Here is a 10,651-nt window from a genome sequence, read left to right as displayed (position 1 = left end):
ATAAAAGGTACAGGTGGTCTGCTTCTAGTTCTGAATCCAGAAGCATCAGGAACCCATATCATAGACAAAAATCTTTGGCAGAGCCCATGAAGAACAAGAGCAAGGATTTCCTGTTCACCTAGTGGCTCATACAGAAAGTGTTCCAGCATCATTTTGCAGGCCTCCTCTGGGAGTGGCTGGACACTTAAGAAGAAATTATGGTGGCTGAGGAGCCCGAGGAATAAGGTGGAGGTGATGGTGGTGACTGAGCGGAGCCCAATGACAGATGGCTGGGCACAGATTAGTGTTGGTATTAGGAGACCTGCACGTCCCACACCAGTACAACAGTTTGCCGGCTAAATTAAAAAAACTGCTGGTGCCAGGAAAGATTCAGCATATTCTCTGTACTGGAAACCTTTGCACCAGAGAGTTATGACTATCTCAAGATTCTCGCCGGTGATGTTCATATTGTGAGAGGAGACCTCGATGAGCATCTGAATTATCCAGAACAGAAAGTTGTGATGGTTGGACAGTTCAAAATTGGTTTGATCCATGGGCATCAAGTTATTCCATGGGGAGGTAGGGCCAGCCACGCTCTGTTGCAGAGGCAGTTTGATGTGGACATTCTTATCTCGGGACACACACGCAAACTTGAAGCATTTGGGCATGAAAATAAATTCTACATTAACCCAGGTTCTGCCACTGGAGCATATAATGCCTTGGAAACAAACATTATTCCTTCATTTGTGTTGATGGACATCCAGGCTTCTACAGTTGTCACTTACGTGTATCAGCTAATTGGAGATGATGTGAAAGTAGAACGAATTGAACACAAAAAATCTTAAAAGCCAGGCCTGTCTTACTTTTTTTTTTTTTTCATTCCCCTGTTCAAATCAAGTAATTAAACATTTATGTATCACTTTTATAATATTTTGCAGTAAAATATATCATCTTCTGTTAATACAATGTTCTAAGCTTCTTGTAAACTGTAAGAATATATTCCCATTTTCATATATGATTTCTATGAAAAAATATCCATCATACAGTAAATGGTCACGTGTTAAGAAAAATTTATCCTTGTAAATATCTTCAAAGTTGATATCTGGAACTTTATTACAAAAGTAGTGCATGAGGAAAAAGAATCTAGACTTTCTTGTATACATTTTTCTCTCTAGTAATAAACAGTTACCTTTCCTTTATTAAAGAAAAAAAAGAAGAAGAAATGATAGTATGGTGTGTTTAGATGTACACCTATGGTGTGTCATGGAGGCACATCACCCTTCCTTTCTGGGCTCAAGTGGTTCGAGGAAACAAATATTCCTGTGTCGCCCACTTAGGCAGGTGGGATCCTACCAAGGAGACATGGACCTTTCCAAGCCAGCATGCAGGAGAAAAGTTGGGTTGTCCTAACGTACTCACAAAAGTCATTAAAGTGGCGTGTGAACTGGTAATGACCAGACATGGGCTCCATCTATGGCTACCCCTACCAGGATGACAAAAAGACACAGGATGCTTGGTCTGTCCCACAAATAAAACCTTTAAAACTACTAAGAGAAATACAAATTCTTGGAACGAAAACTAAAAACACCCAGTTTTTAATTGAGAAAGCCGGTATACAAGCGGTCTGTCTTCAACTGGCATGTATGGGGTGGGGGCAGAGGCTGGTAACCTCGGTCGGAGAGCAGCCTGGGCTTGGGTTAGACCCTGGATAATAAGGCAGGGACTTAGCACCCCTGTCTCTCAATTCGCCTGCCCTTTCGCTCTGGATACAGGCTTCTGTGCCCTGCATGGAGGTAACTGCAGAGCTGACAGCATCGCCTGGGTGCTATGGTCTGGGACAGGATTTAATGCACACAGGAGTGAGCTCACTATTCCAACATGTCTTCTGTTTCCTTTGAACAGAGGGTACCTATGATCTGAATTTATTTCTAGTAGGAAAGGAAACCATAGATTTATTAGTTGTTACAAATTCGCTAACAGAAAATAAAGAGGCCTAGGAAAGGAGGCAGTAAGAGGATCTGAGCCCGGGCACCTGGGTGGCTCAGTCGGTTAAGTCCGACTCTTGATTTGGGCTCAGGTCATGATTTTGGCCCCGAGTCAGGCTCCATGCTCAGTGGCGAGTCCGCTTGGGGATTTTCTCTCCCTCTGCCCCTCCCCCTGCTTGCATGCGCACACACTCTCTCTAAAATAAATAAATCTTAAAAAAAAAAAAAAAAGGCTCCGAGCTCTTCTGGGTGGGGCATCAGGGAGGACTTAACCCAAAGTGGATTGGGTCAGCATTGCAAAAGACTGGGACAAAGAATAGACGAGAGAAAAGGACTGCAAGCAAAAGAAAAGTAGCGAGGTAGCACACGTTAAAAATCCATGGCCTGGGAAGGAGCATGAAAGGTACAGCATAAATGGGAGGGGTGTCGCTGGGCAGAAGTGAGAGGTGGGAATGGGCACCGGAGCACAAAGAGTGAGCCGACGTCTGTGGCCCCCTCTACGTGTCTGACCGTCTCGCCACACCATCCCTCTGAACCTGGACCAACCAAAGACAAGAATCCTCTTGAGGTCAGGAATCGTTCAATGAACATATGCCTTGTAAATAGCAAAAGACATAGGAACTGGTGGTGCGTCCAACCGCACGCTTGATAAAGGAATGAGAGATGTGGCGAAGGAATTATATTCGGTCCAAGATTCGATGAGAAGCCCTTTCAGGATTGGATCACACTGTAAGTAGACTTCAGGGAGGTGTAAGGAATGGGGACAGTAAGAGGGCACTTTGTTGAAGCAACTGGTGTGTGGGGTTTGTGTAAGTATCTGAAAATACAGGGGATGACCTAGCTGAGAACGCACTGTTTGCCACCATCCCCAGAGGCTCCTGGGATGGACTCCATTATTCTGATGTCATGTTTGTACGATTGTGTCTTCCATTGTTTGAAGGAAAGTAGATTTTTTTTTCTGCTTAATGGTTTTGAATATGAGATGAAGTATATATATATATGCATATATATATGACCCTTATTTTTCCTTTATTAGCTGTGCTGATTCATCTCTTAGTACTTGAGTTTTATTTCTTCATTGAGTAAATATATTTATTGAGAGCCCCCGTGAGGAAGGTACTGATCTAGGCTCTGGGTTTCTTTGCTCTGGCAGCCCTACCAGAGTAATAAACTTGATGTTGGACCACATTCTTTGTGTCCATGTGCCCACACCATTGTTTTCTTGCTGGACTTTGACTTGTTCCCAAGAGCAAGATCACAGCATTTATGGAATGGGATTACTTTATTAGTGGCTTGACTTGTTTTGCCGTTGGGTTGTATCAGAACGTTGGGTTTGGGAGTCATTACCTGGATCCCACTGAGCCATTTATGTAATGCACTGTGTATAGGGCATGAATTAAATACCCTTTGTTACTCAAAATAGGAATTCCAAACCCTGTGTAACCCTAATGGCTTCAGAGAGGTGTCCCCAACTTATGTCAAAGGAAAAATCATTTTGAAACTAGAGTTTTATACTAGCCAAAATTATATTTTAATGTAAGGACCTAAAAAGTGATTGTCTGGTATTAATCAGCACAATTAACAACCAGAAGATTTGCAAGAAAAAAAAAAAAAAGACACCCACCAAAACACTATTTTGGAAATAATATTTAATAAGAAAACACGTAAATAAAGCCAGGAAATGATTCAGGATGAAAGGTAAGTAAGAATGAACAACAACCTTAATTAGGTCTGTCACCGTCTCAAAAATAAACCAAGCCCTGACTGAAGAGAAAGAAAATGGAGAGTATTAACACCGGGGCTAAGGAGTAGTGAGGAGAGAATGCAGATGAGCTCACGAAGTTACTTGTCCTTGGGGGACGACGGGAATGCACATGTTAAAATGTTGACAAAGAAGGAGAGAAAGAAGCATAGAGTAAGGTTTACAAATTGAAATAACGATTTCCACAGAGACTGCACCATTAACTAACTGGAATTAAAATTAAAACTTAATAGGGGGCACCCGGGTGGCTCAGTTGGTTGTGTGTCTGGCTCTTGATTTCGGCTCAGGTCATGATCTCAGTGTTACGCAGTCCAGCCCTGCGTCAGGCTCCGTCCTGGGCATGGAGTCTGCTTGAGATTCTCTCCCTCTCCCTCTGCCCCTCCCCTCTCATGCTCTCTCTCTCAAAATAAATAAATAAATAAATAAAACTTAATAAAAAAAATTGAAATAAAGATGGCATAAGTTAGCCAAAATAAAACATTCAAAGAATACACATAAAGGGCAAAACCTGAAGACACAAAGTGTTTTCTTTTAATCTACTTAACATGTTGTTGACAAAAGGTTGTTTGAGTGTTGAAGGAAAGTTGGGAAAATTTTGTCATGCAAACTGTAATCTAATCAGACAATTTTATCTCAGTCAGTTAATTAGAAATAGACTGTAAGACAAAGAGCATCAGCAGAACTGGGATTTCGTCACTGAAGGGCTGCAGGATGCGCCACCCCACTGGGCCACGTCGGCATGTGCGGAGCTGGAGCTGACTCAGGACAAGGTTTTTTCCTCCCTTCTACCTGCCTGAGAGAATTTGGAAAGGGGCCCTGCACCAGGAGGAGAGAGATTACCAGAGATAATGGAGAGACTCATCTGCCTGGCAGGGCAAACACTGGGGACCGAACATCTGCTCCTCTCATCCTCCTGTGAAGCACCTGCCGGCCCTTTGGAGCCCCCTCTCCTTAGCTCAGAATGGTCTAAAGCCTCCAGCTGCCTCTATGGCTCGTTTCCTTGTGGGGTCCTCATACTATGAAATTAAATTTGTTTTGCTCCTGTTAAGCTGTCTTTTTATTACAAGGGGTTCTCAGCCTGAAAACTTCAGGACCCTGAAATGTACAACAGTTCTAATTATGTATTTCCTAATAGTAATAAAAATATATTATTTGTTATCATTTTATATTCCTTTGTATTACTTAAAATAGTGTGATGTATTATGTCGCTTATTTTTATCTCTCTTTATATATATATACTTATATATATATAAATATACACATATATTTGCAATATTTATATTAGAAATTGGGGAAAACTGGAAAATTTGACAAATTCCTTCTTATGTTTCAAGATTTTAGCATTTTTCACTTATTAAACAGACAAAATAAAGAAAAAAATTCAGAAAATATTTTTTAAGTTGACCGCCAAAGTTAAAAAGGTTAAATAAAAAACTTTACGTACTACTTAGGAAAATGTTACCTTCCTCTCAAGCACACCTGGAACGGTTGTATACTGGGTTCTGCAGAAAGAGTAAAGCATTTCGCAAGGTAGTTCACAGATTTGACTCTGGCCACTTCCTTCCTATAAATTTGCATCACCAGATTTGCCTCAGCCTTTGAGGAACCCAGGGAGCGAGTCTGCCTCAACCTGAAACATTGTCCTGCCATTCAAGGCAGAGCAGACCCACAGCGCTTAGGAAAACACTGGGCGCCAAGTGCATGACTGAGAGTGCTCCTGAACCTGAGAAATGTTCTATTGTGTGTGGGTGTTCTCATGTTTTGTGAAATCGGGATAATACCATAGAATATAGCTTTATGTCCAGATGTGTTTTCTTACTTAATATCATTGCATAATACTTTTTTCATCCCAACATCCTATCCCCTATCCCAGCTCCCACCACAGCCGGCAAGTTCCCTGGGCCCCCTCCAGGCTAGAAAGCCAAGGCCCGCTTCTGAATATCAACCATGCTGTAAACACCCACAGAATGAATTTTAAAATCTGCAATCGTCACGTGCTGTGTTCAGGCCTCAGTGGTAGTAGAATACAGGATGTCTCTTCTATCCCCAGGGAAATGAAGGATGAGGATGAAGCCACAGTGGTTTTCACTTTTCTGAACACAGTTGATCCCTTTTCCCCACTTCTCGCCCACCCCAAGAACCAGACCGAATTCTTCCCCTTGTGAACTTGGGGTGACAAGCTAAGCCCTGGATCCGTCTGTACGGAGAATGTCACAGGACCCGTGCAATGCAAATCTCCTACTCTGGTATCTAGATCCTGAGGCCTTCATGAGAAATAGAGAATCATGCCTTGTAGTAGCAGGAAGAGAAATCAGTAAAGATCTCAGACTCAGACCTGCAGGATGTTAGGGTCTTGTGAAGGGCGGAGGAAGATGAAGTGTTTTGGAAGATGACAAGGCAAAAGCAGTGGCTAGAGTCACTTGTCGAGGGCTGGCGGTGTCCAGCTTCGATGTCCTTCAGGCCTGGAGTGTGTCCTTATGAAATAATTTGAGACTCCTCCCATCAATGTCTATAACTTTCAGTTTCATCAGCCAGAGAAACTGAACAGTTTCCTTCCTGTAAACATCTTAGTCACAATGAAAAATTACAGCCAAGTTTTTTTTCTTAATTTTTTTTGTTGTTGTTGTTGCTGTTAAAAGAAAAAAATGGTCTGTAGCTGCAAGGAGTTACGGGCCTGAAATTTTCTTACCCGGCAGGCAGACTTAAATGTGGATCAGCAGGTACCAACACCCTTAACCCGGGCTCCAGTTTCAAAGGGGAGCGGTGAGTCATCCAGCCACTTCTCCCCGCTTTCTTTCTCCTTCGGGGGCCCCCTCTGGCAGCAGGCGAGGGACCGTCGAGGTCTGTCATTACCAGCACTTGAGCCCACCTCCTGGATGGAGGAAGTCGGCTGTAAAGATCCTTTGGCTTCAATGCCCTGCCACGCACATGCTAGGGGCCTGATAAAGGGACAAAATCATAACAACTACGTGACTCCTTCCTAGAGTATTTGTAAATGAATTGTGCACTATTTGTCTGCTTGCCTATGCCTGGAATCCTTCCCTTCAGTGACTGAATTTCAGTTTTATTCTTGCCATTCTCAGTTATACAGAGAAAAGTGTGTAACGTGTGTAATTGCCTTATATAAATACGATAACCAAGTCTTTCAGAATTTGAAAAAACACTAAGCCTCTAAAAGGGTTGAAGGCCTGATAAATACTTTTCCTTGTTTTTTTTTTTTTTTTTAATCCTACGAAGGGCATGGGATACACCCTGGAGAATCTGAAGATGCCAAATAAATGGAAGGAATCAGCAGGCAGTATTGTAACCTGCTGTGCGATCTTCACGAAGGATGAGGCCATGACTGGCAGGGGGACTCTCAAAGATCAGCTAAATCTGGCATATGATGTGAAGTCATCTAAAGGAGAAAAAACTTACTGCATTAATCCACACCAGGGTGATGGAAAAGAAGTTGAAGTCTGAATTGGGAAACCATCTGGATAGTTCCATCAAAGCAGCAGTAAGTCAGCGAAAACCAAGGAGGACCTGCCAGGGTGACACAGACATCTGTGGGTTTCCGTGATTCTTTATTACAGATTTTAACACTGCTGAGGTGGGTGCATCAGGCTGGTCTTAAGGTAAAGGGTAGAGAGGGACCTTAGGGAGGCTATTACTCACCAGTTAAAGAATTGCTCTATAGGAATGATCTCTTTAAGAGAATGCACACAGAATAATAAAGGCAAAGTGAAGGGACTATCCTAGGAGACAAATATGGCAGGGTTGTGAAGCTGCTGATTATATAAGAGTCGAGATGATAGCAGCGTGCAAATAGTTTTTATGGATTGAAATACTCCTTCCAACTATAATTAAGCAGAGTCGACAGTCTTGAATGTTTAATCATATGCTTAACTGTTGAATGTATTTCCATCCCAGGCAATAGCAGCCAATCTATTTCTTATTCTGATGACACGTCACAACCAGAATCCAAGCTTGGTTGGAAATGCATTATTTAAACGCGAATAAATGACTACTGATATGGTTCAGTTGGGCTTAAAAAGATTGTATCTCACATACACAAATATCGACTATTCTTCTTTGGTCATTGATCATTGTGGCAAAAAATAGATAATCATAGCTGATTAAATGCCAGACTTGCCTAATGAATCTTTTTCTATAGAACTTTCAGGGAGCTATCTTGAGAGAATGTGCATTAATAGGGCCCCCAATCCATACCCTGCCAAGTGGGAAGACTTCACCACCATCGAGAGTCAGAAGATAGTCCTAGTTTTTTGCATTCGATCACCTGCCAAAGTTCCAGTTGGCAAGTCAAGACTTCTAATTCCGTGTGTTGGAGAAGAAAATTGAGCAAACATTGGAGGGCTTGCCTTACGTAACTTGAACAACCCATTCACAATCGTTCCTGAAGTTTATAATATTGATCTTGGAAATCTTGTTTGCTCTCTAGATAGAAGAATAATAAATTTAAATATACCTTTAACCACTTAAGTACCAAGGAAAATAAAGATAGTAAAAAAGAGAAAAAAAGAAAGAAAAAAGAAAAACAAAGCCCACCTTGCATAGCATTGAAATTGCAGACGGATGACCACTGCAAGCCAGAAACAACAACTGCTTTTCATTGTAACAAGTGTGCACTGGGCTGAGTGGCCAACTCAGTGTTCATTTCCAAAAAACTAGTGCTGTGTTCCAAGAAATGAGAGAGACATGCTGGTAGACTCCCATGCGTCCCTGAATGCATCAGTCTCAGGGCTGTATTGCTAGAGCTGTGGCCTTGAGCGTGAATAAACAGGACTTGTCAGTGTCGGAGCTCTAGGAGACAGCGTGCCAGCAGAAACCCTGGGAGCAGACTGGCTCGCCTTCACGATCCTCTCTCCACAGAGGCCTGGGATTGCATGAGTTGCATCAGAATGCTTTATGAAGAGAAAGTTGCCTCTTCTTTAGAAGGAAGTGTGAGAGGCAAGGATGGGAAACAAATCCATGGAGCCCGTGGAGTCCAGGGAGCCTCCTCCTCAGACCAGAAATACTTAAGAGTGGTGTGAGCTTGGGACGCCTGGCTGGTGCAGTCGGTTGAGCATCTGACTCTTGGTTTCGGCTCAGGCTGTAATCTCAGGGTCATGAGATTGAGCCCCGTGTCGGACTGTGTGCTCAGCGTGGAGTCTGCTTGAGATTCTCTCTCTCTCTCTCCCTCTGCCCCTCCTGCTCATTCTCTCTCAAATAAAAAAAATCTTAAAAGAAAAGAGTGGTGTGAGCTGACATGACGCAGGGCAGTCACCTTTGTGACTGGACCTTACTTGTCTGACTTCTCATCAATGTGACCAATCTACCAGAACCCAGGAAAGCACCTTCCCATGGAAGTGCATCAGCAATAACAGACTTCTGTATGAAAGGAACAACAGTAACAATGGAACGCAGCCTGAAAGAAACTGTACAACTACTTAGAGCGACATAGTAGGACAAAGGAGAATATAAGCATGTTCATTACAGACATAACTGTAACACAGGACATGAAAATTCATCCTACGTAGGATTACTGTTGTTTCAAATGCATTTGAGGACATCCATGCATTTTAGCATTTTATCCCTTAAGTCCATTTTTCCCTCTCCATATGCACTCATAAGATGATCATAAGGTCTTAAACAAATAAAATAGGCTACAGAATATTGATTAGTGTAGGATGCCATTTTCAGAAAATATTATGTGTGTCCTGTGTAGTGAAAATCGGGAAGGGCCCATATGTGATACAACTGGATTTCAGGCAAGTTACATTTTGTTTCAGTGATTTGTGCTCTGGATTTAGTCATTTTTGCTAAGATAATTGTATATCAATTGCATAAAAAGAAAGTTAAAAAAAAAGGGAAAGAAAGAGAAGAAAAGATAAAAAATTGCAGCTGATACAGTTTTGCCACGCTGGTCCACTGCAATCTCATCCCCTTCCTTGTGTATAATACAATACTCTCCTTTCACACAATGACTCACTGGTATTTCAATGACCTATTAGGCCGGCCTTCATATTTGTGGGACATAGCAGGAGTCTGGCAAATCCAAGTTTCAGGGCAATATAATTAGAACTAATAAAATCATGCAAGTATAAAATGCAGCTTACTCATTTCATTTCCAGGTGTTTGTGTGTGGTTTTCCTTCTGCCTGGATTTCCCTAGACCCTAAACCCTTAAACTCTTATCCTTTTCCCACTACTTTCCTGCGTGTCTCTGTGTATGCGGCCGGACATCCTTTGACCTCAGTTTATATATTACTTCTTGCCTAGATTAGATGACCCTCAGGTGTGTTTCTTTGGACCCTGTGAAATTCTCATCTTGGCACTTGGTGTTATTTTGTTGGGCAATTGTATTTATTGGGAGCACACTCTGAGGAGGTCCTGAGTTAGTAACTTGGATAAAGTACTTTAAAAGAAAGACAGGGCACTCCTACTCCTGAAGCTTATAGTGTGGATGAAATGACAATTAATAATTATAGTAGTGGGGCGCCTGGGTGGCTCAGTCATTAAGCGTCTGCCTTCGGCTCAGGTCATGGTCCCAGGGTCCTGGGATCGAGCCCCGCATCGGGCTCCCTGCTCAGCGGGAAGCCTGCTTCTCCCTCTCCTACTCCCCCTGCTTGTGTTCCCTCTCTAGCTGTCTCGCTCTCTGTCAAATAAATAAATAAAATCTTTAAAAAAAAAAATAATTATAGTAGTCACAAGTGGTAGAAAAGAAAAAACCAAGATCTTATACAAGTAAATACAAAGAAGACTTCTAGCTTAAGATAGGGCCTAAGGGAGGATTTCCTGAGAAGGAGACATTAAATCGGGAACCAGAGGATGAAAAGGGTCGACCAAGTTAAGTTTGTGAGAGTCCTTCAGCAGAAGGAAGCAGTGTATTGAAGAAACTCTGAGTAGAAAGCAAAAGGAAGACACTTCAGAGACTCGGTAGA

At 42.3% G+C, this 10,651-nt stretch overlaps 2 long non-coding RNA genes and 1 pseudogene across 2 annotated transcripts; 2 read left to right on the top strand and 1 right to left on the bottom strand.

Annotated features, from left to right (window-relative positions):
- The first annotated feature begins 242 nt into the window (after positions 1-242).
- LOC102736632 (vacuolar protein sorting-associated protein 29 pseudogene) lies at positions 243-887 on the top strand (annotated as a pseudogene).
- Positions 888-5,031: 4,144 nt separating this feature from the next.
- On the bottom strand, positions 5,032-10,285 carry LOC145722387 (uncharacterized). Its single transcript, XR_014146649.1, has 4 exons — positions 7,939-10,285; positions 7,144-7,251; positions 6,062-6,665; positions 5,032-5,228 (listed from the first exon to the last, which is right to left on the bottom strand). It is a non-coding gene; the product is annotated as an uncharacterized LOC145722387 (long non-coding RNA).
- On the top strand, positions 6,374-7,784 carry LOC145722386 (uncharacterized). The gene is made up of 2 exons (XR_014146648.1): positions 6,374-6,489; positions 6,964-7,784. It is a non-coding gene; the product is annotated as an uncharacterized LOC145722386 (long non-coding RNA).
- Positions 10,286-10,651: the final 366 nt, after the last annotated feature.

This window comes from Leptonychotes weddellii, chromosome 6 (assembly GCF_054177405.1).
Source record: "Leptonychotes weddellii isolate Sample4059 chromosome 6, ASM5417740v2, whole genome shotgun sequence".
Taxonomy (NCBI): domain Eukaryota; kingdom Metazoa; phylum Chordata; class Mammalia; order Carnivora; family Phocidae; genus Leptonychotes; species Leptonychotes weddellii.
The sequence above is the reverse complement of the archived record's forward strand: the minus strand, read 5'-3'. Positions and strand labels throughout refer to the sequence as shown.